Source organism: Pinus tabuliformis, chromosome 1_2 (assembly GCF_031772625.1).
Source record: "Pinus tabuliformis cultivar Carrire ecotype Pingquan chromosome 1_2, CPIR1, whole genome shotgun sequence".
NCBI classification, from domain to species: domain Eukaryota; kingdom Viridiplantae; phylum Streptophyta; class Pinopsida; order Pinales; family Pinaceae; genus Pinus; species Pinus tabuliformis.
Genome location: NC_142298.1, coordinates 436581670 through 436603201, shown reverse-complemented (window position 1 = coordinate 436603201; position 21532 = coordinate 436581670).

Genomic DNA, 21532 nt, shown 5'->3' with positions numbered 1-21532 from the left:
ACCTTCTACATATTCTTTTTATAAGTTGTGGATTTCTCGTCTTGAAAAATTATCTGGAATATGTATTGTCTCTCTATTTGGCATACACTCTCCATGCTTTGAAAAGAAATCTTTCATCCATGACATTACAGTATTTGATAATGGCCCAAACTGTCTTTTATGACGTACTTCTGAATAAAATGTGGGATCCTTTTCCAAATTTTCTTGAATTCTTGAGAGACAAAAATTCCCAATCGAATGAAACATTTTGAAAGCTTTTATACACATAAATAAAGTCCTAATATTATAATCATAACCTAACAATGTAGATTACATGCACCCAACTAAATATGAATTTTGCATGTTTTTATTCATTGACAAATATCTCTTCCTGCTTTCTAATGCAAATGTGAAATCGATATGTTTCAAGAAATGTTTTTGGCAACATTCACTTGAAATGAGAGCACTGATAGAACTTCTCGTCAGATATTCTTCTCTACCCCTTGTATAACTAGAACAACTTGCATTGATATGAAAAGGTCTGCTCCTACTCCTCGATACAATATTTCTTGGCAACATCTCCATCATTGGATCATCATTTGTAGAAGGATTTTCATCATCATTAAGAGGAATGTTATCTACACTATGATCAGCTCTGCTTTTCAAATATTGACTTGGAGGATATTCTTCATCTTCCCCTTCTTCAGTGCTACTGTCATAGTCCTTAGAATTCGGACTGAATGGAAAATTTGACTCGATGTTTAATGGATATTCTTCCTCATGTGCATTGTCAGTGCTAATCTCATAGTCCATAGAATTAGGACTACGTCGAAAATGTGACTATTTACTTATTGAAGATGCTATATCCTATCCTTTGTCACTGCTACCTTTATACTCATTAGAATTAGGAGTAAGCACATCATCCTATCCTTCATCACTGTTGTTCTCATAGTCCTTAGAATCAGGACTAAGAAGACATTGTGACACTCCATTCTTTTGAAATTCATCATCATGCTCTTCATGACTGTTGCTCTCATAGTCCTTAGAATTAGGACTAAGTGGACATTGTGACACTCCAATATTTTGGAATTCATCATCCCACTCTTCATCATTGCTGCTCTCATAGTCCTTAAAATTAGGACTAACTGGACACTGTGACACTCCATACTTTTGAAATTCATCATCATGCTCTTCATCACTACTACTCTCATAGTCCTTAGAATTAGGACTAAGTGGACACTTTGAAACTCCATTCTTTTGAAATTCGTTATCATGCTCTTCATCACTATTGCTCTCATAGTCCTTAGAATTAGTACTAAGTGGACACCATGACACTCCACTCTTTTGAAATTCACCATCATGCTCTTCAACACTGCTGCTCTCATAGTCCTTAGAATTAGGACTAAGTGGACATCGTGACACTCCATTCTTTTGAACTTCACCATCGTGCTCTTCATCACTGCTGCTTCCATAGTCCTTAGAATTAGGACTAAGTGGAATCTGTGACTCTTTATTTATTTGAAATTCTCCATCCCCTCTTTTGTCAGTGCTGCTCTCATAGTCCTCAGAATCAGGACTAAGTGGAAGAACTGACTTTCTATTCATAGTGGAAGAATTCCCGCTATATTCATCAATATGAATAGAGTTGTTACGCAATGAAGATGTTGATGGTGTATAAATTGAAACTTCACTATCAAAACAATCCATCCTTTTTAAATAGAAGATGTTGAATGATACAAATGGAGAGTCTCCTAAAGATATTATATAGCTTAAAGAATGAAATTTTCCCTCCAAAAATATTCCCTCCAAAAAGTTTCGCAAAAATATTTCCCTCGAAAAATTTTCGCAAAAATATTTCCCTCCAAAACGTTTGTTAGATTTATTTACCTTCATTATTTCATTCTACAATTTATTGAAAAATGTAAACTAATTTTTTTTTTGAAATAAATCACTAAAATTAAAATTGTAAACTACAACTTCTACATTAATTATTTTAATAGTTAAAGTATATAATATTTACTAAACAATTGAATTTTTTTTTATTATTTTTATAATATATTCTAAAACAAATTGATCCCACATTCAACCCGTTGTAAAACAGTTCTACAATATTCACTTTATAATATTTTAAAACAAATTATCCCACATCAACCGTACAGTAAAACATCTCCGTAATTTCACTTATATATTAAATTTCATTATCACTATTATTCATGTCATATCCAGGTTTTCTGAAGTTCATTAAAAGATTTGTGAATTTGTGGAGCAGCTATATTGTTATCAACAACATATTCAATGAAGAATTCTCCCAATTGAAAGGTAAGTTAATTTTTTTTTCCTAGAAAATTTTCATATTAAATTAATTTAATGAAGAAGAATTTTTTTTTTTTTTTAAATTAATAATTTTTCTGAGCCAAAATAACAATTATCTCCATCGTGAACATGGTGGGCCTGATCAAACTCAATCGCCCAATAGCCATGGGTGGGCCACCGTGGTGTCACGCGGTGGGCGGGGAGGTCGAGCGGGGTGTGAGGGCACCGGGGGGGGCACGGTAGGGGGTGTGGGGGTAGCCCAGCGGCTCGCCCACCTGTCGCGGGGATTGGGCGATTCTCAGAATCACCCAACCCCCACGGTGAACGGGCAAGCTGTCGAGGTGTGCACCGCAGCCCGACTCGCCCCCAACCACCGACCCCCCCCTCTCAACACTCTGACCCCCTTCACCCACACCGCGCGCCCCTGCCCCCTTACCCCCCACCCCCCCTCCACATTCCGCCCCCTCAACACCACCCTCATCCCCTACCATCAACCCCCCATACCCCTCACCCTTACATCCCCACATGACTCGCCAACCCTCCCATCCCTATCTGCACCTGCCCCCTCACCCTCATCCCCCCTCACGTGCACACCCTCCCACTCATCCACCCCCTCACCCATGCTCTCCCCACGTGCCCTCGCACCCTCACCCATCCTCCCCACTCGCCCACCCCCTCACGCGCCCTCCCCCTTGGCCACCCTCCCCACCCCCTCATGTTCACCCTCGCCCTATCCCTCTCCACCCACGCCCTCCCCCTCACCTCACGCACTCTTCCCACCCCCTCACATGCCCTCTCCCTCCCACTCTCCACCCACACCCTGCCCCTCACCTCACGCACTCTTCCCACCCCCTCACATGCCCTCCCCCTCCCCTTCTCCCTCCACGCCCTCCCCCTCACCCAGCGGCCTCCGCACCCCCTCTGTCACGCCCCCAGGCCTACGGTAGTCTTCCAACCGTGTCCGGCGAGGTGCGGCACCACCGTGTACTTTCTTTTTAACAATACTTGCACACATGGACTACGCCTTTCCACATTAACATACTTAGTTTGTGTTTCGCAACCAAGTAAAATGCATTAACCTTTATACTTAATGAAGCCCATACACATTCATTATCCAATATGCAATTAACCAGAACAATAACAATTGCACACAAGTATAAAGGGAGGGGCAACTCCCGAACAAGTCTGCCCGATAACAATATATTATGATAATCTTCAATAATACATCATACAAGTGTGCCTGGCAAATTCCAAGGCCAACACTTAGAAATATTTACAATCAAGGCAAGACAGCCTTTACAACCATATGCCAAACTCACTCGGTAGAAGGGTGCTCACCCAAGACACCAGAACTCCTCCAACTCGGTTCTGCACAAAACTGCCTTAAGTTCACCCTTCGTTTCGCCCACGTCAAGCTCCGGTAAAATCTGCACACTTATCACTTCTGCGCATGAGATGTGCGCACTTTAACTATGCCCTGTTTTACCCCTGCTCCAATCATAGAAGAGAGAATGCGTTGATCGAATGATTTCCCAAATGAAGCTCTGCGCCATCCATATATACGCTTGCTTGCCATTTGGTGAAGGGGTGTCAAGCCATTAGGCCGACCCCTTAAAATCGTTTTACAAGCCCCCGCCATAATATTTTGCAGGTCGGCCTTCGCCCATGGGCAAAGCCTCCCCTACGCCACGTATAAGGCTTCGGCCTTCTTTCATTTCGCATTATCTTTCCAAGTGTTCCATCGCGCTTTTTTGCTGTTCGTCGCATTGTTTGTCGCAGGCCCGGAACCGCCGTTCACCATCGCCCGCTCGTCGCACGGGTCGCCCGCCCATCGTGCACAGGTCACCCACGGGTCGCCCGCCCGTCGTGCACAGGTCGCCCGCTCGCCGGGTGACCGCACCCGCATGCCAGCTCGCCGGGTGACTCGTCTGTTTGTCGCACATCAGCTCGTCGGGTGACTCGCGCCCGCACGCCAGCTCGCCGAGTGACTCGCCCGCTCGTCGCACATCAGCTCATCGGGTGACTCGCTCCCGCACGCCAGCTCGCCGGGTGACTCGCCCGCTCGTCGCACTGTCCACCGAGTCACCGTGCACGGGGCGCCCGCCCATCGTGCAACCGCGCCGGCACCAGCTCGTCGCATTTTCCGCCAGGTCGTCGTGCACGGGGCGCCCGTCCATCGTGTGAAGGGGCGCTCGCTCGTCACGCACCTGCCCGAGTCGTGAGGGCCTTACACCCTCCCCCTCACCCTCCCCCTCCTCACCCATGCCCCGGCTCCCCCTGCGTCCTCCCCCTCCCCCTCCCCCTCTCCACCCATGCCCTCCCCACCCCCTCACGCTTGCCCTCCCCCTCCCCCTCTCCACCCACGCCTGCCCACCCTCCCTCCCCGCCCACGATCTCCCCGCCCTCCCCGGCGGCCCACCCCCGCGCCCGACTGGCGGCCAGGCGATTCCAGGAATCACCTGGCTACTAGTTGGGTGAGGTGGCGGGCCATCGGGGTGGTGCGGCTGAGGCCTACGCCACCTTGGCGGCCCATCCCCCCCCCCCCCCCCGCCCGACTCGCGGCCAGGAAATTCCCAGAATCGCCTGGCCACGAGTCGAGTGAGAATCGCCCGGCTCCCTGTCAAGCGGGGGGGTGAGCTGCCGGGGTGGTGCGGCTGAGGCCTACGCCACCTCGGCGGTCTGCCCCCCCACCCGACTAGCGGCCGAGCGATTCTAGGAATCGCCCGGCTGGTAGTCGGGCGGGGGGGCGGGCCGCTGGGGCTGTGCCACCCCGGCGGCCCGCCCACCCGGCCGACTTGTAGTCAGGGGATTCCCAGAATCGCCCTGCCGCCAGGCGAGCGGGGGGGCAGGCCTAGGCATGAGCGGGGAGGGAGCGTGAGTGGGGGAGGCCGTGGGCGGGCGTGGGCGGCGGGTGTTGAGGTGGGCAGGGTCGGAGAGGGGGTGAGGGGGAGGGCGAGGGGTGAGGGGGTGGGTGAGGGGTGGGGAGGGCATGGGTGGGTGAGGGGGAAGGAGAGGGCGTGGGTGGGTGATGGTGAGGGGGTGGATGAGGGCTAGAGAGGGCGTGGGTGGGTGAGGGGGAGGGTGAGGGGTGGAGAGGGGCAAGGCGCGAGGGGGTGGGTGAGGGGAGGCATGAAGGGTAGGGAGGGGCAGGGCACGAGGGGGTGGGTGAGGGGAGAGGTGTGCGAGGGGTGAGGGTGTGGGTGAGGGGAGTGGTGGGCGCGAGGGGGTGGGTGAGGGGGTGAGCGAGGGGAGCGGTTAGTAGAGCGTGCGTTTAGGGGGAGGTGGGGGCACGTGGGTGGAGAGGGTGGTGGGAAGGGCGTGCGGGTGAGAGGGGCTCGCAGAGAAAGGGAGGGCGAGGGACGGCGGGTGGAAAGGTGGGCAGGCAGGTAGGGGCCGTGGGCGGGGCTGTGTGGATATGGAAGGTGTGCGGGAGTGCTTAGTCTTATCACTCAAGTTGTCCTTAAGCTCTGGAAAAGGATACGGCCGAGGTAACCACAAACCAACTTTGGACTGCAGGTTCTAGCCCACCTGCAGTCAGAGAGGGCTCTCTCTTTCAGATTTAGCCTTGTTGAAAAGGATCTTAGGCTAGTTATTGAGTTCAGGGGTTTTTGTTTTGTTTTGGTGGGAAAATTGATATTCTCAGGTAGAGAGGCTGAGGATAGTCTGAAAATTTCAAACCATTGGGCGTGGAGTCGAAAGGAGAACTGCTGGTGCGTTTTCTTGGTCAGAAGAGAGAAAATGGAGCAAGGTACCTGCAAATGAAACAATGTTTCAGGTTTAAAGGATGGGGTGAATGCTAAGTAATGAGGGGCAGTTAAGAATCCCTCAATTAGCTTAACAGGGGAAGATAACAGAGCTCTACCTAGGGGCAGTAAAGAATCCCTAGATAATAGGCCCACACAGGTGAATCGGGGTAAATATGAGCCATAAGGAATTCATATTCATTACCAGTTCATTCGGAGGAAAACATAAAGAAAAAACAGAAATTGAGCATAGAGTGTATTTAAACAAATTCTAAGCTAATCTTTCTTTCTGCTATTGAGATAATGGTAAACAGTAAACAGAGGTAAGAAGCACTTATTGTATCAGGTTGCAACATAAGAATTCCATCTTCAGTCTCCAGAAAAACATTAAAAACACATCAAACAGTCTCTTCTCAGAACTTTCGGCAATCTTTGATTACAGAAACAACTTCAGGTATACAGTGCGAGTTTCTAGTGAAAAATGCCAATTTACCAACCCTTGAAACAATGCTGAGGGTGGTATATATAGGGAAAACTCTCTACAACTTGTTTACTACATATTGACCTAATCAGGTCCTAAAGGATAATTAATTTGACCTAATCCTATCTGAAATAAATGCATGAAAATATCTTTGGCTGCGCTAAGGGCTGCCGTATCAAAATGAAGTGAATGTGCTTGTCCTCGGTGGCTTGGTGCAGTTGCCTCTGCAATAACTGTGCATGGGTTTCTGTTACATTGCTGTCTGACTGCCTTAAATGTTTTAGCTATGATTTGAAGGCAGGGATGTGCTCACACTTATCGATTTGACTTTGCTGAGGGGCTCATCAATGTTTAACTGCTTCGAGCCCCTAAAAAAAAATCTTGGCTGATACTCTTCGGCTCTTCTTCTTCCTCTGATACTCTTTGACAATAAACTGGGCTGCTGCTATGATGTGCTGTGCGTTAAATCAACATTTAATGGCCGCTGTTCGGCCCTCGGTTTCCTTCAAAACTGTCTTCTGCTCCTTTTTGCATGCTTTGCGAAGAAAAACGGGTCATTCGGCGCCTTTCGGGCTTGCTGGGGGCTGCGCAATGAAAAGATTCCCTATTCTGCCCTAATTTATCTAGCGTCGCGCATCAAAAACTGCCTCAGAAACTGATTCCGGGGCTCCAAAGTGCGATTTTCGCCCTTCACGCCAAAATTGCTGATGACGTCAGCATGGTGGGACCTTGTATGGCAGATGACATGGCAGGATGATGTCAGCATGATGATGTCATCACGTACGGAGGTGACGTGGCAGTACGGTAGGGGACATGGTGGTAGGACACGTGGTAGGGTGACTCGGCGGTACAGTGGCAGGAGGCCATGTAGGCGAACGACGTGTCATGGTGACTGGTAGGGGGGTGACGCAAGCGGGTGACGTCACTGGGCAGGAGGTGGTTTCCGGTTTTGGGGCGCACCGCCTTTGGACAGAGGTGGTTTTGGGGGAGGGGGCTCCGCCACAACCCAGAAGGCGACGCGTGGCGGGAGTACGACGGGAATACCACCCATCTCCCGAACGCTAACCTTCGAGCGGCTTGGAGATGGGAAGGCCCGCCCACCGTAGATCTGTGGGGCGGGCGATCTAACGATTGGCGGTGAATGTGAAACGACGGAGGTATAAGGGCGGGGATCCGGGGAATATTCCCGTTTTAATATGCGTGGTGGTGGGGGTTTAGACTTAGGAAAATGGGTTTATGGGTTTAATGAGCGCGGGTTAATATATCTATACTTGGGACTTAGGGATAGGGGCGAAATATGGGTTTTTTGAGGGTTTTAGGGCTAGGGGAGAGGTTGTTAGCATGACGAGGTGTCATCTAACTCATGCTATGACACAGATGGGTTAAAAACAGCCCCAGATGGACCATTTTTTCCCTGACTTAGAAGAAATATGGCTAAAATGCCAGGGAGGGGATATTTACATAGAGGAGTTTTATATACATAGTTTTAGTAGGGCAAAGGGGAAAACTGATAGGGGAGTTTTATATACATAGTTTTAGTAGGGCAAAGGGGAAAACTGATAGGGAGTTATATACTAGAGTTAGTAGTTAATATGGAGATGATAAGCAGGCGCTAAGGTGGGGGACCTTAGGCTAATTTTCGGGGGAAGAGTGACTCATACATGAGAAATAAAGGATCCTTGAGTGAAGCAGATCTTCACCAAGACAAATGACATGGAAAATGATGAAACTAAGAGGAATCAGGTAGATCTTGACCTCTTCGGGGAAATTAGTAAGTGACTTGGGGAACAAGAGGAAGGGGGAGTTAGTGATGTCTAGCTTGAGCTCCTCCAGATGAAAATTGCCTGATAACTGTGATCTGGAAACATATACACTTAGAAACACAAAGTTTGATCATGAATCATTTTGCCGCCTCAAAAAACTACCTACCCAGCCTACTTTTCTAACATTTTTTCTTCTTTTTGGTTTGGGTGCACTTAGACTTGCAGACCCAGCTTTACAATTTTTCTTTTGAATGATTTCCTATCTAAATCTACACATATTTCTGCCAGGGCCCAGATTAAGCAGTTGGGTCCCTTTGATTCTCTACCTATCTACAAATCTGCCGAGATTAAGCTATTTGGACAGATACATTCTCTATATTCTAAAACAGGAAATTGAAACCTGGGGAGACCAAGATTAGACTGTTTGGACCTCCCTTAAATGAAAATTCTTCAAAACTGGAACAACTCATCAAATTGGGATACAACAGTGCCATTTGGACTAGCACATTTCATGGCATCTTGTGGAAATATGGAACACTATAGCTTACAAAGTATGACATATTTGGCATGTAAAAATGTCAATCATGAAAAATGAAACCCTGTTGCAACAGGAGGCTAACAGTGGCTCCACTTGGGGATGGCTTTTCCTTGTGAAAAGCCAAGAACAGCAGGTCAGACTGCCTTGATTTTCTATTTTTTTCTGTAGACTGGAGACATTTGTTCTGGCTGCTAAAAAATGTGAAACTTTAAAATCTGACCCATTCTCTCCTCAATTGAGTCACTGTGAACTGTACAGCATCGCCTGCTTTCTTCTGCGTGCTTGATAATTATGTACAATGCTGCTGGAACATGCCTTTGACTGCAAATAGTTCTTTTCTACCATGAATTGCTTGTAATGTGACAATTTTCCTCTTGTTGTTTTGCTGAAATTGGTGTAGAGACAGAGCTTTTAAAACTGGACTACTTGCATTGGTTGTGTCTTCTAAATTTACTGTTGCTCCTTAAATAATCAGCCTGCTTATACAAAAATAAAACACAGAGTGCTGATATGTACAAATAATACTGTACAAAGATATATACAAAGCTGCATTGTGTCCCTTAAAAGGGATCATGGTAATGTTTCAACATATGGCCATTAACAGGGCCTTCTTCAATAGTGTTGTCCTCTATAGACCTGAGAAAATAAGTGTTATTTCCCTGCACAGCAGAGACAACAAATGGCCCTTTCCATAAAAAATCAAACTTGGCATGTTTGCCCTTGTCTTCCCTTCTTGAGTCCCATCTTAAAACTTTGTCACCAATATTGAAATCCTCAGCCTTGGCTCTCTTATCAAACATTTTTTTAAGCTTTTCTTGCAAAATTTGAGCTCTGTCATAAACTTGTTCTCTGGTTTGCTGAAGATGAATGGTCTAATTGATTCTTCTTTGAATGTCATTTGGTTCAGCAAGAATCTCCTGTAACAGCTTGATAGTAGGAATGCCCAGGGATGAAGGGAATCTGGCCTCCATGCCGTATACCAGCTCATAAGGGCTCATCCCAATTGATCTTTTGCTTGAAAGTCTGTCTGCCCATAGGGCATTTATCAGTTTTTTGTGCCGGTTCTTCTTGTTTTCTTCTAGCACCTTCTTTATGATGTTGATGAGACTTTTGTTTGAAGATTCTTCCAGGCCATTACCTTGAGGGTAATAGGCTGTAGAGTGGCCCAGGGTGATATGAAACTTATGGCAGAAACTGATCATCTTTTTGGACTTAAAGGCAGTGGCATTATCAGTGATGATTTTCTCAGGGCAGCCAAATCTAGAAAGGATATTGCACTCAAGGAATTGGATAATGATGGTGTCATTGGCTTGCCTACAGGGAATGGCTTCAACCCACTTAGTGAAATAGTCAGTGGCTGTTAGGATCCATTTGTGTTGGCCTGAGGAAGAGGGATGGATTTCTCCAATAAAGTCAAGACCCCATTGTTGAAAAGGTTTTTCTGTTGAGATAGGTTTAAGGGGTAGGGGTAACAACTTTCTCTTGCCCCCAAAGATTTGGCATTTGTGACATGACATGGCAAACTTCTTTACATCTGCAAAAAGAAAGGGCCAATAGAAACCTGCCCTTAAAATTTTATCAACGATGGACTTCCAGTATAGATGTCCTCCACAGTCACCTGCATGGAATTCTTTCATGACATTGTTATTTTCATTCATGGTCAAACAACTAAGCAATAAACCTTCATGATTTCTCCAAAATAATGCACCATTTATAACACAAAACTTTAAAGCCTTCATTTTCAAAAATCTTTTCTTGGTCCTGGACAACCCTGGGGGAGCACACAGGTTTAACAATACAAAGCAAATATCAGTGTACCATGGAGATTGTAAGAACATTTCACTGATCTGTGGAGTCGCCAGCTCTGGTTCATTGTCGAGCTGGTTAATGTCTAGGGCTTGAAAGTTTGTTTCGGACATCAGCTTGGCTAAACCTTGTCCCTTTATCAGCTTGGTTGGTTTTATTTCAATGTCATATTCAAGAATGTTTGCAATCCACTTGCCTCTCTTGCCCTCTAATCCTTCTTGTGTCAATATGTCTTTTACAGTAGCGTGTGGGACGTAGGCAATCACGTGTGAATATAAGATGTACACTCTGAAATCCTTGATGGCCTTAACCAGTGCATAGGCCTGCTTTTCCATGATTGGGTATTTCAAAGGGGCGTCTCTTAATGCTTGGCTGAAAAAAGCAATTGGCTTTTCAGCTCCTTGTTCATCCTTTTGCAAAAGGACAGTGGCTATTGTGTGATCAGATGCAAATGAAAATATGATAAAGTCTTTGTCAAATTGTGGGCTGGTGAGGACAGGGGTTTGGGTTAATGTAGTTTTGATACTTTCAAATGCTTGCTTGGTTTCCAGGGACCATCTTACCTTGGCATCCTTTTTTTACATGTTGCTTAGCAATCGTATTAGTTCAGCTAGATTTGGAATAAATCTTCTTAGGAAGTTGATTTTCCCAAGGAATGCTTGTAGCTCTTTGATGTTTCTTGGAAATGGAATCTGGAGGATGGCTTGGATTCTTTCAGGATCGATTCTAATCCCATCTTTTGATATAATGTGGCCAAGTAACTTGCCTTCTTCTAGGCCAAATAGGGACTTCTTGGGATTCAAGGAAATGCCATATTTCCTACATGTCATGAAAATTTGCCTAAGATGCTTGAGGTGTTCTTCATCAGATTTGGAAAATGGGGTTAAGTCATCAAGGTAGACAACTAGGAAATCATGTATTTCCTTGGAAAAAGCAATATCCATTGCTCTTTGAAATGTGGCACCAACGTTTTTAAGACCGAATGGCATCTTTACATACTTAAATGTTCCCCATGGTGTGGTAAAGGAAGTTTTGTCTTGGTCGTCCGGATGAACAAGTATTTGGTTAAAACCCGAAAAGCCATCTAGCAAAGAGATTCTAGATGACCCCACTACTCTTTGTAGGATGTGATCCATTTTGGGCAAAGGATAGTGGTCTTTTAAGGAGACTTGATTTAAATTTCTGAGATCTACACAAAGTATGATTTCACCTGTCTTTTTTCTTGTAGGAACAAGATTGGATACCCATTCAGAAAATCTGATGGGTGCTATGATGCCTGCTTCAAATATCCTCTTTACTTCCTTCTCAATCGGGGGAAGAAGCATAGGGTTAATTCTTCTAAGTTTCTGTTTGAAGGGTTTTTGGTTTGGTTTTAAGGGAATTGTGTTTTGGATCACCGAGGTGTCATATGATTTCAAATCCTCATAGCTCCAAGCAAATACATCTTGGAATTCTTTGAATAAATCAATGTACTTGGGCTTTTGATCAAGAGCCAAATTTTTGGATAGTTTGATCATTTTTGGATTTTCTGTTGTCCCAATGTTGTGTTCTTATATATCAGTGTTTATGGGCTGCAGTTTTGGCTTTCTAGGCACATCATTAGCGCCAAACATGTCTTCTAATGGGGTTAGGCCAGTAGGCAGAAAATTATCCTTTAGCTCAATGATTTCTGCCTCTGTTTTGTCTATTTCTTCCAAGTGCATTTGTTTCAGCTGTTCTATGTTTGTTTTGTCAAAAACAGTCGGGTTAAGGATTTGTTTCGCTGTTGCAGCTGTTACATCTTGCTGATTTTCAGTTGTTTGTTGTTGGGAGTCGTTCATAGCATCCATGTCAATGTTAATACTTGAAAACTCATGCTCAAGGGTAAGAAAATTATTAATCTGGGCATCATTTTTGAATACTTGCCAATCTTTAACGTTATTTGGGACAGCAGGCCTATGTTTTATTTCAGCTGTGAAGTGATGGTTTGGCTCAAAAGGAAGCTTGCATGTACTAGCAAAGGTGGCTAGGTTGTGTGCATGAATGTTATGCTCTCTTGAAATCTTGGCCAGCTTGAATTCAGTGAATGCATTGAGTATATTAGTGGCAGCTGTCCTGTAGGCTCTCATTCTATTGTCATTGGTAACAAAGTTACCTTTCATCTGTTGTATGATTAAATCATAGTCACCTAAAATAGACACCTTTGCAGCTCCTAGAGCTTTGAGGAGTTTAAGGCCTAACAGCAGAGACTCATACTCTGCCATGTTATTTGTGCATTTGAAATTCAGTCTATAGGCATGGCCTTGTGCATGATTATTATGCGTATTGTGAATCTAGACACCTGCCCCTGCTCCTAACTTGTTGACAGAGCCATCAAACTCTAAATACCATGTGATTTCTAGCTTGTGGTTAGTGCTAAGAGTTTCAGCTGTTTTAGGGTTGGGCAGATTTGCAATTTCTGTTTGGGGACGTTCTTCTAACATGTTGGTTGCGTTAACTGTTGTGACAGTGTCATGGGTATGTGCAACCGACTCTTCGTTGATGTGTGCTTGTTGCTCTAGAGCGAAGGGCTCATTATCAATTGGAGAATTTGTATCATCATTAAACAAAATAAAGGAATCTAGGTCAGAATGTATTGAGTAAATGGGAAAATTTTCAGGCTTGCTCTCACTACTCACCACATATTTCATCAGCGTTTCTCTGTACAGTCTCTTTGGTTGCCCAAAGACTGAAATGGTGGCATAGGAAAGGTCTAATTTAAGGGATCCTTGGAGCTTTGCTCCCCATGACCTTGACAGGAACATACCATATTTTGGTGGAATGTCAGCAACCACTACATCCAGGAGGATGGTCTTATTTGGATATTGAACTAAGGAGACACACAAGTCTTTGATGAGGCCTAAACATTTCACTCGACTTGAGTCAAATGAGTATAAATCTTTGTACGGTCTTGTAACATCCAGGTTCAATTTTTCCATAACTGCTTTGGGCATAAGATTGTGCGATGCCCCTGAATCAAACATAGCGTTGTGAAAAACTTTGTCATGTATATGAAAACTGATATAAAAGGGAGGGACAGGTCCATGTGTTGATTTCCCATTAACCTCTGGGCCAAAAAGCAGTTCTGGGGTATCATCTAAAACATTTACATCGTCCTTAACCTCTGGCATTTGAAGTGATCTCTGAATCTGTTGCCTATATACATCGTGTTTGGCAAGTTCTGAGAGGGGGATGGATATCTTCAACTTAGCTATTTCTGCCTCTAAATTAAATGGCTTTTCCAATGGAGTTTTGGTGTTGATAATGGCAGTTTTTTCTGTTTCATTTGAATTATGTGCAATTTGCTCTTGTTTATCAGCATTGTGGGGATTGACTACTTGCGGTTTTACAGTTTCAGGAGGACCTTTTGGAATGTTGTTTGAATTTTCTTTTGAGGAAGGAGGTGATAGAGGTTGCTCAACAGAAGGCTGCGTGTCTGTTATGTCTTCTACAGTCACTTTTTGCGGGTTTGGGACAATTGTATCAGCTGGTTCTGTTACAACAGCTTTTTTTTTAATCTCGTTGGGCTGTTTGCCTTCCTTTGTTTTACCACGTTCAGAGATGTCAATGGTCCTAGTTCTCAGCTTATATTGTTTGTGTACTTCATATACAGCAGTATCATAACCTTGTTTGAAATCAAAAGACTCACCAGACTTAGTCTGAAACTGATTGTAATCGAGTTCATTTTGGTCTTCTTGGCTCAGGAAAGTCTGATGCTCACCCTTTAAATCAATCAAATTCATGTGAGTGTCTTTTGTGGATTGACTAGAAGTGGATCCTTCAACATAGTTATCTTGAAAAGGAGGTCTTATGTCATGGTCTTGGCTAGACCTACCAGCATTTGTGTTCTGCTTTTTCCTGAAATTTGGGTTCCTCATGGTATTGGACTGTTGTCCTTCCCATGATGCTTTTCTTTCAACGTTTTCTACTCTTTCTCCCAATCTTTGCAGGCCATTGATAATAGCATCAAGCTTCTGGTCAAAGGCCGAGGGTTCATCCTTAAAGGTGGTTCTTCTTTCCATCCTAGCTCTGTTTCTTTTGGCAATTAAGTTGGCTTCTACGCTGACAGCAACATTTTGCATGTCTGCAAGGGTCTGAGGAGCTCTTTCTTTTAGCTAGTATGCCATATCTGGGTCGAATCCATCAAGAAATTTATACAAGGCCAGATCAGGGGGAGGCCTTAGGTTCTGTGTTATTGCGTTATATACATTATTGAATCTTGCACAGTACTCCAAAACAGTCTCTTGAGGACCTCTTTTAATTGTATCATATTCGGCTAGTATGTGCAAGGGGTCTTTCTTTTTCTCCCATCTGTTGGTAAAGGATTGGTAAAGCTCATCTGGGGTGGTTATGGAATTTGCAGCAAGTGATTTGAACCAAGTTCTTACATCACCTGTTAAACTTTGAACAAAAATTCTCATTCTCACGCTATCATCGTCTATCTCATAGTTTTCAAAATAGTCTTGCATCTTTTTAGTGTGTTGAAGGGTAGTAAAAGGACCAGTACTATCAAAATATGTGATTTTAGATTGGTACTCTTGAGGTAAGCCCCAGCATTAGCAGCTAATTGCAGGGGTTCATATCTATTAGCCATATTGGCCGGGATAAGTGGAACAACTAAGGTAACGGGGATCACAGGAGTAACTGGAACGCTGGAAACAACAGTAGTGGTACTGGGAATATGTGCAGCGGATGGAGGTGTTGAAGGAGTGCTTTGAGATGTGGATGATGAACACGGGGAAACAGGGGTAGACCGGAATAAAACCTTGACAGGAGTTGGAACAGAGCTAGGGTAAGCTGTTTCAGGACTCAAACCAGCAAAATTTTCCTGTCTTTCTTGCTTCCTAAGGATTTTTGGGATTAAGTTCGGGTTTTCAAAGACAACTGGGGAATTAGGGTCTGGGTTTGACCTTGTATATCGTGGATTTTTCTTGGGAGCCAGCTTCTGAATTTGCTTTTGGTATTTTTCTGGGAATGTTTTTAGAAATAGCAAAAAACTAATCAAAATTTGGGACAACTTATTTGTAACTTAAAACTAGCATGAAGATTGACTGAAGCAGCATTTATTTACTCCTATTAATGCAAAGCAAAGAACAGTTTCAAAGGCTTCCTGGCTGACATTCAGGCTTCATCTGTAGTTTTAAGAGGTAAACAGCAATTGAAAAGATTGATTTATGGTCTCAACGGAGCTTTCTTACCTTCTTCGTGAAACTATCTGAGGAAACTCCCCAGTGGAGTCACCATTATGTTATCACTTAGGTTGTCCTCCGGAAAAGGATACGGCCGAGGTAACCACAGACCAACTTTGGACTGCAGGTTCTAGCCCACCTGCAGTCAGAGAGGGCTCTCTCTTTCAGATTTAGCTTTGTTGAAAAGGATCTTAGGCTAGTTATTGAGTTCAGGGGTTTTTGTTTTGTTTTGGTGGGAAAATTGATGTTCTCAGGTAGAGAGGCTGAGCATAGTCTGAAAATTTCAAACCATTGGGCGTGGAGTCGAAAGGAGGACTGCTGGTGCGTTTTCTTGGTCACAAGAGAGAAAATGGAGCAAGGTAGCTGCAAATGAAACAATGTTTCAGGTTTAAAGGATGGGGTGAATGCTAAGTAATGAGGGGCAGTTAAGAATCCCTCAATCAGCTTAACAGGGGAAGATAACAGAGCTCTACCTAGGGGCAGTAAAGAATCCCTAGATAATAGGCCCACACAGGTGAATCAGGGTAAATATGAGCCAGAAGGAATTCATATTCATTACCAGTTCATTCGGAGGAAAACATAAAGAAACAACAGAAATTGAGCATAGAGTGTATTTAAACAAATTCTAAGCTAATCTTTCTTTCTGCTATTTAGATAATGGTAAATAGTAAACAGAGGTAAGAAGCACTTATTGTATCAGGTTGCAGCACAAGAATTCCATTTTCAGTCTCCAGAAAAACATTAAAAACACATCAAACAGTCTCTTCTCAGAACTTTCGGCAATCTTTGATTACAGAAACAACTTCAGGTATACAGTGCGAGTCTCTAGTGAAAAATACCAATTTACCAACCCTTGAAACAATGCTGAGGGCGGTATATAGGGAAAACTCTCTACAACTTGTTTACTACATCTTGACCTAAAAAGGTCCTAAAGGATAACTAATTTGACCTAATCCTATCTGAAATAAATGCATGAAAATATCTTTGGCTACGCTGAGGGCTGCCGTATCAAAATGAAGTGAATGTGCTTGTCCTCGGTGGCTTGGTGCAGTTGCCTCTGCAATAACTATGCATGGGTTTCTGTTACATTGCTGTCCGACTGCCTTAAATGTTTTAGCTGTGATTTGAAGGCAGGGATGGGCTCACACTTATCGATTTGACTTTGATGAGGGGCTCATTAATGTTTAGCTGCTTCGAGCCCCTAAAAAAAAATCTTCGCTGATACTCTTTGGCTCTTCTTCTTCCTCTGATACTCTTTGACAATAAACTGGGCTGCTGCTCTGATGTGCTATGCATTAAATCAACATTTAATGGCCGCTGTTCGGCCCTTGGTTTCCTATAAAATTGTCTTCTGCTCCTTTCTGCATGCTTCGCGAAGAAAAACGGGTCATTCGGCGCCTTTCGGGCTTGCTGGGGGCTGCGCAATGAAAAGATTCCCCATTCTGGCCTAATTTATCCAGCGATTTGCACTAGCCACATATCGCGCATCAAAAACTGCCTCAGAAACTGATTCTGGGGCTCCAGAGTGCGATTTTTGCCCTTCGTGCCAAAATTGTTGATGACGTCAGCATGGTGGGACCTTGTACGGCGGATGACGTGGCAGGATGACGTCAGCATGATGACGTCATCACGTACGGAGGTGACGTGGCAGTACGACAGGGGACACGGTGGCAGGACACATGGCAGGGTGACTCGGCGGTACAGTGGCAGGAGGCCACGCAGGTAGATGACGTGTCATAGTGACTGGTAGGGGGGTGACGCAAGCGGGTGACATCACTGGGCAGGAGGCGGTTTCCAGTTTTGTGGTGCACGGCCTTTGGACAGAGGTGGTTTCGGGGGAGGGGGCTCCACCACAGCCCAGAAGGCGACGCGTGGCGGGAATACGGCGGGAATACCGCCCATCTCCAGGACGCTAACCTTCGGGCGGCTTGGAGATGGGAAGGCCCGCCCACCGTAGATCTATGGGGCGAGCGATCTAACGGTTGGCGGCGAATGTGAAACGACGGAGGTATAAGGGCAGGGATCCGGGGAATATTCCTGTTTTAATATGCGTGCTGGTGGGGGTTTAGACTTAGGAAAATGGGTTTATGGGTTTAATGAGCGCGGGTTAATATATCTATACTTGGGACTTAGGGATAGGGGCGAAATATGGGTTTTTTGAGGGTTTTAGGGCTAGGGGAGAGGTTGTTAGCATGACCAGGTGTCATCTAACTCTTGCTATGACACAAATGGGTTACAAACAGCCCCAGATGGACCATTTTTTCCCTGACTTAGAAGAAATATGGCTAAAATGCCAGAGAGGGGATATTTACATAGGGGAGTTTTATATACATAGTTTTAGTAGGGAAAAGGGGAAAACTGATAGGGAGTTATATACTAGAGTTAGTAGTTAATATGGAGATGATAAGCAGGCACTAAGGTGGGGGACCTTAGGCTAATTTTCGGGGGAAGAGTGACTCATAGATGAGAAATAACGGATCCTTGAGTGAATCAGATCTTCACCAAGACAAATGACATGGAAAATGATGAAACTAAGAGGAATCAAGCAAATCTTCACCTCTTCGGGGAAATTAGTAAGTGACTTGGGGAACAAGAGGAAGGGGGAGTTAGTGATGTCCAGCTTGAGCTCCTCCAGATGAAAATTGCCTGATAACTGTCATCTAGAAATATATACACTTAGAAACACAAAGTTTGATCATGAATCATTCTGCCATCTCAAAAAACTACCTACCCAGCCTACTTTTCTAACATTTTTTCTTCTTTTTGGTTTGGGTGCACTTAGACTTGCAGACCCAGCTTTACAATTTTTCTTTTTAATGATTTCCTATCTAAATCTACACTTATTTCTGCCAGGGCCCAGATTAAGCAGTTGGGTCCCTTTGATTCTCTACCTATCTACAAATCTGCCGAGATTAAGCTGTTTGGACAGATACATTCTCTATATTCTAAAACAGGAAATTGAAACTTAGGGAGACCAAGATTAGACTGTTTGGACCTCCCTTAAATGAAAATTCTTCAAAACAGGAACAACTCATCAAATTGGGATAGAACAGTGCCATTTGGACTAGCACATTTCATGGCATCTTGTGGAAATATGGAACACTGCAGCTTGCAAAGTATGACATATTTGGCATGTAAAAATGTCGATCATGAAAAATGAAACCATGTTGCAACAGGAGGTTAACACCTAGCGTGTGAGGGGGTGTGGGAGGGGTCGCATAGGTGGGGGCATGTGAGGGGGAGGCGAGAGGGGTGAGGGAAAGCTGGGTGGGTGTGAGGGGGTGAGGAAGTGTGTGTGTGGGGGGTAGGGGGGGCGGTCGAGAGGGATGGGGGAGAGGTGATTGGGTGTGAGCGAAGAGGGTCGGCGTGGGCGCGTGCAGGTAGAAGGGGGCCGGGTGTGGCGCCCCCACACGCTCACCCCCACCCACCGTCCGCTTGCCCACACCTGCACACCCCTCTGGCCCACACCCACCCGGCCCGCCCACCCAACCCCGGCCCGCCGTCCCTCACCTGACCTCCCGCCCGCCCATCAACCCGCTCGATGCCAACCCACCTGCCTGCCCGTTAGGGGTGGCTGGGCGATTTTGATTATGCAAATAAAAAAATTATGATATATTTTCGTTGTTAATTTAATTTAGTATGTTTTTGTTATTTACTGATTTATGTGTTTCTATTTTTCAGGAAAATGGCATCAAAGAAAATTTTTGTGAATCTTTCGGGACCAAAGACTCTTAAAGGTGCATCTTCAAGAAATATTGGTGAATGAACTCCATCTAATCTCATGGCTACAAATCCTTCAAGTGCCTCAAGTAATAAGAAGATAATTTCAGACTGGAAGAATTCAAAAGAGGTGAAATTTCCATCAAGAATCTGGTATGTGAAAGAAAAAGAAAGCACAAATATGAATATATATCTATATATTGATATACCAAATGATAATGGAATTTTTGAGGTGATGGGAAGAGTCATAGATATGTGTTCAGTACCAGACACTGAAGTTGTTTACGTACTTACAAAAGCTCCCAAGTCACATGAAAGGATTAAATATCAAATATCATATTCATTGTATGACACGAGAGAGGTATCTACAAAGTTGTGTAAACAAATCATAAATGAGATGACACAAAACATTGTAAGTATTGTTATTTATATTTGTACTTTTCATTCTTGAAAGTGTCTTTCTATATTTTTTTTAACTTTGTTTTTATTGACATATGATATTTTGTTTGGCAGAATTTTGTTGAAAGTTGTTCAATCAGGTTGGGAGGCATTCATTTCCTGGAGCATGATATCATAAAAGTTGTCAGCAGTTTTTACTCAGTGTCAAAAGAAGATATGGAAAACAAGCAAAATGTAGTAATTGATGACGCTACAAAGCTACATCCAAACAATCAGAAAAAATGGCCTCTGGTGGATAATTCTAGCAAGGGTAAACAAGTTACTTTTGGGGATGATGAAGTTAAAACTAACAGTGAAGCATATGTTTCCATTACTGAAGATGACATTGGAACTAAGAAGAGCCGTAAAAGACCAAAAGTAACAATGCCCAAGAATAAATTTGTTGAGAATGTTCTGACGAAGAAAAGTAAAGTTGAAGATTTCGAAGTAGTCATTACCAGCAGTCAAGAACCTAGTGAAACTTTAAAATAAAGTAGAGAAATCATTACACCAGGAGTTGATTTAGATGATGGCATTATCAAAACAAAACAAAATACTGTTCGATAGAATTTTACAAAGAGAAACTTAATTGATGGTGGTCGTACATTTCAGCTTAATGTCAGACAAACCTATAAGGCAAGTGAAGGACAATGTAAATATCAAGTCAGAAAGCCACATCATTTGCATGTTCACAACTTGAAGACATTGATGAGGTGCAATCGATAGGCTCATGTGGTTAGGAATGTGCTTCCTGTTGATCAACTTCAAATTCCCAACAAAGAAGCATTTGATAAGTCAAAATGTTTTGAATACAATTATTATGTGTTTGGGGGGAACCATTCTGTAGAAGCTCAAAGACAAATGATAGAGGAATATTCTAATAACCCATGTTTTGAAACAATGAAATGTATCATTTATGTTGGTTTAAATGAAATAGAAGCAAAGTTAGTGGCATGGGATCATAATTCAGATAATGAATAGAGTATGTCTATGACTTTCATCCAAAGGGTTAGATTTATTCATAGTGAATTTCAAGAAAAATGTGGTGGGGATAGGATAAATGTTACTGCAGATTTCCGAAAGGAATGTTGTATGGAAATAGGTTATCAAATTGAAGATAAAACCAATTCAAAAGGTGGAAAAGGCAACAAAAATAGTGATTTATTCAGAGGTATTGATAAGATTTTCCAATTGGCATTTAGAACTGGAGATGTTTGGAAGTTGATTGATGAGATTTTTAGCATGTGGGAAGACATTGGCATTAAAAACTAAAGGGTCAAAAAGTCTAGGCCATTGATATGTAGCAACAGTAAATTAGCTCCTGAACTGAAGCAACTTCCAGACGATATGACTATCACACCTTGGAGGGTGATGCAAGGAGTGAAAGATGAAAAAATTGTCAAAACAATATTATCTCGTGTGAGGTCAGGGGAATTATCATTGGAAGAAATGTCTGAAGAATTTCAAAAGTAAGTTTGCTAAATTATTTTTATTTATTTCTAGATTATAGTTATCTTTTAAGTAAAACATGTTGTTCTTGGTAG